Below are 7,462 nucleotides of genomic sequence, written 5' to 3'. Positions count from 1 at the left end.
CAAACAGTTGCATTTGGAGTCTTAAGTAGCCCAGAGTACTCTATGAAATCATGCACTCCTTTCGCTCTGCTTATACTGTTGTTGATTAAAGTGGAAGGAGGGGGCACTGAGTGGTGAACTGCAATGAGTACTTTTTAAAATTCAATCCAAAGGAACTCAATCATGTTCCATAATGGAATTGTAATTCCATGCTACAGCCCTCACAAACATCTTTCAAATTTTGCACTGGTGTCAAAAGTAATGGTGCATTCTGAGTAAGATGGACCTTAGCAACCGTAATTCAGAAATGCAAAGGGACTGGAAAATAAACTCCCCTAAGATTCACAGAATGGTTTGAGTTGGAAGGGATCTTAAAGACCATCCAGTTCCTGGGCAGGGCCCCCTTCCCCCAGCCCCGGCCAACCTGTCCTTGAACCCTTCCAGGGAGGGGGCAGCCACAGCTGCTCTGGGCACCCTGGGCCAGCGCCTCACCCCCCGCACAGGGAACAATTTCTGCCTTACATCTCAGCTAAATTTCCCCTTTTTCAGTCTAAAACCATCACCCCTCGTCCTACCCCCACCCCCTGACCCAGAGTCCCCCCCCCCCCTCCTGCCCCCCCTTTAAGCCCTGGGAGGCCGCTCTCAGGGTCCCCCCGGCCCCTTCTCTTCTCCAGGCTGACCCCCCCCAACTCTCTCAGCCTGGCCCCCCAGGGGAGCTGCTCCAGCCCCCCCAGCATCTCCGTGGCCTCCTCTGGCCCCGCTCGAGCAGCTCCGGGTCCTTCTGCTGTTGGGGGCCCCCGAGCTGGCCCCAGCACTGCAGGGGGGGCTCCCCAGAGCGGAGCAGAGGGGGAGAATCCCCCCCCTGGCCCTGCTGCCCCCCCTGCTCTGGCTGCAGCCCAGGGCACGGGGGGGTTCTGGGCTGCCAGCGCACGGGGCTGGCTCATAGTTTTCCATTTTATAAAAATAAATACAGCTTTTTGACTTTGACAGTGAATAAACTGATAGTATTGCTATTAAATCTATTTGGCTACTTAAATGTCTATTGAATTATAGAATAGAATATTTCAAGTTGGAAGAGACCCTTAAGGATCAGCAAGTCCAACTGCCAACAATTGAGCCATTGACACAACTAAGTTACAATGAGGCAGACTGCATAGCTGTTCTGAAAATATTTTTGCTATTTGGTTATAATGTGACTGTGTTCTTATTTCATAATTAAAAGGAAATAGTGCTAGTGGATCGCTGTAGGATCGCTGTTTTATAACTACGGACATGTTGATACATGCCTCTGCATTAGAAAGTTGCAAAGTTCTGGTTTGAGATTGCAAAGTAGCCATAGAAATAGAAGTTCTGACTCCTCTAGTCTAATTCCCATCTGTTAAATTTCATTGTCTTTATGGGCAAAAGTAAGGATTTGGTACTTGTTTTACACTGTTAAAAATGCCACACCAACAAAACTATGAAAGAAGAGAAAACCAGCATAGGCTTAAACAGAGTTGTTAGTTGCAGTTACAGGGCTACATTCCAGCCTCTTTTCTGTGTGCTATCCTACTGGGGTCAGGAGTGACGCAGATGCAACGAACAAGACAAAATGTTCCAAGTCCATTTTTCTTGCACATAAACTTAGGGCAATATGGTGCCTCTTTATCATCTGCTTCTTCCAGAAGAGGCACTTGCCTCTGTGCCCACCAGAGGTTATTCTTTAAATCGCACCATGTGACAGCTCCATCAACACACCAGCCACTGCAGCTTCACAACCATCTCCAGTCCCCACATTTGGACTTGTTTCTTTCAAAAAGGAACTTCCTGTGTGTCTTGCCAGCTTCACTAGACTCATCTTTAACAGCACATGATCTTAAAAGTTAGAAAAAGTTTAGCAAATACAAGGTCATATTTCCAATTACGAAGTTAGAATCCAGGCTATAAAAAGGTAGATAAAACTAGACTAAACTGCAAGACTCCTTCTTAGCAGCTCTGGTTATCTTGCAGCCAGAATCCCTAACAGGCTAGACAGCAGCAACATGCATTTTCCATGCTATTTCAGGATGAAACTTAAAACGAACCAGAGGGCCTAAGCCCTTGAGGGCTATTCTCTCTCTAATGGTAGCCCCCTCCAAACTCACTGTCTTCTCTTTGTTAAAGATGTTTCTGTCCTGTTTTTATTTCATTATCCCATTCTAAAGAAAAGATAGTGCTGCTGCATTATCTGAGAAGAAAGGGAGGAATGTGGTTTTATGCAGTTATTAAAGCATTCCCAGCACTGTTAGAATCTCCTGCAAGGCATGTATCATAAGGAGTACTCATTGTATGTTCCTTTGATTAGACTTTGAGATTTGTATTCTTTATATGCTGTGTATTGCCTAAAGCCACATTATTAGCTAGGTTAGAGATAGAACACTCTGTCCAAACCATCTCTCTCATAGCCCAAATTTGCTAATCTTAAGGGTTCTTACAGACATGTATTTTATAGACACTTTCAGAAAGTGCAGAAGTTTTCCTTATTTGAATATCTAACATTTTACAGTTTCTAATTCTCAAATTTTATTTAGAGTGAAAACCTGATACAAAACACAAACGGTTGAAATACAATACTATGGGGGGTGGGGGAGACATAGAACCCCAGAAAAATAAGATAAAGAAAATTACTCATTCCTGTTACAGAAGGTATGTTTTTCCTAGTGTGTTGTAGTGAAAGCTGGCATACATAAGAACAAGACAAAGCTATAAAGGCTTCAGGGTGTAATTGCTGAAGCAACAGTACCTACCACTAAAGGATACTGAGCGTGAAGCTGACAGGACACGTGAAAATAAACAGGCATTGTAATTGTCTGTGCTCTTTTATGATTAATACTGTTTTTAATGTTAATATTTAATTTGTTCAGCTGTGTTTTCACTGTTTTTAGGTAGATAATCAAGTGTAAATTCATAGTTCTTAATATTCTAGTTTTAAGCTTGGTAAAAAGTTTATTTGCAGTTGTGCTCTGTTGTTAAGTGCCATGACGTGGAAAAGCCGAACAATTTATATTTGTGTCTTTCAACTCTTCCATTTAGTATGCTGCTACGTAACAGGAAAATGTTTTCTGATTACCTGCTCTCTTAACATTGTAATCTCTTAAATACTTCATTCCTGAAATATTTAAACTATGCAGACCACCCAGAAAGGCTCAGCAGACAAGAAGTTACAAACCAGTGATTTTCTCTTCAAGTCCTCATGTTACTATGTCAAGCAGTAAGTAAGAAATGAATGAGATACTGGAAGAAGCTATCTATTTTTATTTTTCATAGAGAAAATACTACAGAGATACATCAAAATCACATGTTTAAACCAGCTTTCATAAAACCAACTAACTCCTTTTTAACAAATTGTAATCCTAGTTATTCTCACTAAATTTGGACAACTGCCATCTTATTGAGTCACTTGGTTTCTTACAGAAATAAAGCTTGACTATAGGATTTTAGTGTAAAAGCTGACCTATAGATTACGTTTGTTTCCTGATCATATAGTTCTCAGTCAAGCAAAGGCAAGAGAGCACTTTATCTTATATAACATAAATATACTTCTTTATATGCTAGATAAATAGGCTAGTAATATTTTTAAGCAAAGAACTTCATTATACATTTGGTTAAAATTAGTTGAATCCTATGTATAATTACAACCACTGCTTGTCTGGGTCAGGAGCTCTCAAAATATGGCACTGTCTAAAATAAACACATATATGAATGTTCAGAAATTAGAAGGGTGTGAATGAAGGGCACTGCTTGGTATGATTCTGTGTGTATTCATGTGCACATGAGCTAACACAGGAATGTATACAGAAGCACAGAGAGCCAGTCACAGAAGGGCTAAAAATACGACTCTTAAAAGCATATTGATAAGCTATTAAGTTGAGTGCTAAGTGAAAGAGAGTGGAAACTCTGAGCAAGGTTAAGTCTCAGCTTGATTCCATCTGTGTTCAGAGAAGCAGGACTCTATACTGTTTTTTTCAGTATTGTATACAAATCTCTGGAGAATGGAAAAAATTGGGAAAAAGGAGAATTAAATCACAAAAAATAGATGGTTATGGAAACAGATGGTCAGTCCATACTGAATCTCTCAAAATACTCTATTTTTTCAGTTTATGTGATGGTGACTCAAGAAACTAATACAAACTCTGTATTCCACATGTAATACATATTTTAGATACAAAATACACACCTGTATATATATATAAATATGCAAACTAAAAACAAACAAGCACAATATAAACACTTCTAGAATACCATTTTTGTAACTGTTCCTCAAGTTTTTTTTTATTTTGGAATACTTAATTCTCAAAATTGTTCAAGACTCTGAAGACACTTTGAACCATTCTGATCACTCTTTTCATGATCCTGTAAACCAATTTTACAGTATGGAAATAAGGATATTCTACTTCACTTGACAGAAGCATCAGTGGTAACTAGAATGTCAGAAAAGGTGGCAAAGTGCAGAGGCTGAATGAAGTGATCATTAGTAATTATTCTGACTCTAATATAATGAGGATACTTTTGATAATACAGTCTTAAGGGTACACGAGAATAAATATATGAATCCTCAATTAGGTCAGGAGATCTGAACTACTCACCCTCTTCTGAGTAACAAAAATGACACTGGTTAAAGTAACCAGTCTAAAGATGTAGATGTTTAATCTTTTATGCAGTTTTTTCGCTGTCTCCAGCAGTGAAAATATTCATAGTATCGCTTGTTTCAGTGTTGTACTAGCATTGGTTTTATAGTTTCTGAAATTTTTGAGAACACATGCTGAAGAAAAGGATGCAGTTGGGGAATTCCAAATAAGCAGCAAGGCCAACTAAATGAATCATTTTCTGCTGGTCACTGTGTGCATCTGCTAATATGGGAGGAAGAGCTGATTGGAATAGCATAGGAAAAGGCAAGAGAGAAAATTATTTGTTGCTTCTAGACACAAATTTGGGACTGTTGCCTGCTAATTCTGAGCCAATTAGAGAAACTGAAGTAAAAGATGTTGGCAGTGACCACTGTTCTTGCTAGCAATGCCAGATCTGACCATTCTGTAGCTCTTGCCAAACACACAATCCCTTGCCCAGACCAGTCCAAAGCCAGGCTGGTATCAGCAGAATCTTTCCATCTGGATTGCTGCCAAAATGAAGATGACAGAAGGGTATCTGTAATGCTTGTAATGCTTTTCCTTGCCTTTTCTGGTTTCCAGAACAGTGATGGCTGAATGAGCTTAAAGAAACTGAGATGGTGCCCACCACACATCATTATGTTTTAACTGAATGTAAGGGAGAGCAAGTCTAAGGTGCTACTCTGTAGCTCCTACAATGAGAAAAATCTTTCTGCTTCCAAGTGACTGGGCATGTTTTCATGCTCAGTGGAAGTGTATATTACAGAACTATTCCTTAAAGACAGAATGTGTTGGGTTTTACCATGGTACCTTTTCAAAAACTGTCCTCTTCAAAAATAAAGTATTTTGGTATCTTAAAATTGATACCTGGTGCTTTTTTTCGTAAGAACATATGTAGCTAAATGCCAATATAAACTTCTGTTTGTTAAAAGTGAAATCTCTTCATTGCAGGGGAATCCTGAGCCCATGATAGACAATAATGATGGACCATACAGCTAAGATGTTCAAGTCTGACATCTGGAAAGTCATGTTCAATCCTTTGAGGAGGATAAAGCAATAATATCAGATCAAAATACAGTATAAACTTACAGGCATCTTCTCTCATCTCCTGTAATTCTGTTGCTCAATTACAGTGTGAAGGCCCTGGCAGATAAAGCAGTACTTAATAGTAATGTTTTTTTTAAAAAGCTCATAACACTTGTTCAGATGAATGTACTGTAGCATCAATCACCATTCAATTAATATATTTTATTCAGTATAAACTACTCAGCATGCAAGAACTATAATAAAAGGTTATGAAATTAATTGCAGAAAAAGGTGTTAGAAGCTCACCCATTGGGGACCTACTACAAATACAACACGTGCCTGTAAGAACAGAAATAGGAAAAGAAAATCCTGAATTATGTGTAGCGAGTATAATATGTGTGTTGCTGTTGGCTGTAAAAGATGATCCTAAGTGTAAACAACATGCCTTCAGAATCTTCAAGAGAGAAAATAAACAAAAAGGCCAAGGCCAACAATTCAATATTCTCCATTTTCATTATAAACTTGTATAGAGTGGCTCAAGTCTATCCACCATTCAGAAATCCACAAGAGAAAGTATAAATTCTTCTCAGAGCAGATCTCTACAGCAAAAAAAAAAAACCAAAACCAAAAACCAAACAAATCAGCAGTAAGTACCACTGAGGCATTTTCAGACATCTAATAACTCCCTCCAGTGCTGCTTAGGTCCAGTTTGGAATCTGAACTGACAATTGCATCTTCCTCTCTCAGTTACTTGCTGGGAAAAAACAGCTATGCTTCCCTGCAAATGTACATACTAAAGGATGGCAAGGTCTGTAAGCCTAACAGATCATTGTTTTTTAAAAAGATTGTTCATCTGCTTTTCTAAGGGAAAAAAAAATAAATTATTCTTTTTAAAAAAGGATCTGCTCTGATACGGTTTAGAAATCATAAGTGTACATTCCTAAACATTGAAAATAACCATGATCTTACTGTAAACTAAATGAGGCAATTGTCAGCATTGACTTTTTTTTTTTTTTAGTAAAGGCAAAAATGTCATTGAGAGCAGCTATAGAAATATAAATTCTTTCAAACATCCTCTCCGGACCAACATTTCTGACTAGCTTACACACAGACACAGTGATGGCTTTGCTCTATTCGTGCTTTGAGCCAGCTGGACATAAGACCAGCTTCTTTCCAGAAATCCTGTGGCCACATTAGCACAGTTCTGAGCCCAAGCTATTGGCTTCCTGCCTCCCAGCCAGCCTTATTAACTCCATCCCAGCAAGGCAGGATCGCAGCTGCACAGCTGCGACAGTGGAGCTGGCTCCCAGCCGGCTGGTTCAGGGCACAGGCAGAGTGAGCTGTCTGCACCCATCCATGCAGATACACCCTCAAATGACCCTAGGCATTGTGTGCTGTAGCAAAAGCTATTTTTAAGAATTGGTCCTCCAAATAATTGCGCTTCAATTACATAATACAAACCATACTGGAAATGAAGCAACAAAATCTTACAAGATATGATAGTGTGAGTGTTTGTGTCAACATAGCCACAACAGTGTGGCTCCTAAGCATGTCTATGAACCATCTTAAAAAAACTGAGCAGAGTCATTCACTGGCTTTATTTTAAAATGTTTCATTATTATTGAAAATACATACAAAAATGTACATCTTGTCCTGTAGGAGGAAACTCATCCTCTATAGAATGCTACATTGCCATCTAATACTTGTGACCATGTAATTTCCATTATTGCATTTAAAGCATTACTTTCCTTGTAAAACAGCAATACATGTAAAACATTTTGAAAGATCCAACTGTCATGGGAAAGATTATCATGTTGCATTAGTTGCCTTGC

General features: G+C 39.1%; 1 long non-coding RNA gene across 1 annotated transcript; it reads left to right on the top strand.

The window, feature by feature from the left end:
- The first annotated feature begins 910 nt into the window (after positions 1-910).
- On the top strand, positions 911-6,129 carry LOC116964157. The gene is made up of 2 exons (XR_004408588.2): positions 911-3,208; positions 5,556-6,129. It is a non-coding gene; the product is annotated as an uncharacterized LOC116964157 (long non-coding RNA).
- Positions 6,130-7,462: the final 1,333 nt, after the last annotated feature.

The sequence above is a fragment of the Tyto alba genome, unplaced genomic scaffold (genome assembly GCF_018691265.1).
Source record: "Tyto alba isolate M040663 unplaced genomic scaffold, T.alba_DEE_v4.0 Super-Scaffold_22, whole genome shotgun sequence".
Classification (NCBI taxonomy): domain Eukaryota; kingdom Metazoa; phylum Chordata; class Aves; order Strigiformes; family Tytonidae; genus Tyto; species Tyto alba.
Note: the sequence above shows the minus strand (reverse complement) of the source record. Positions and strands in the feature narration are given on the sequence as shown.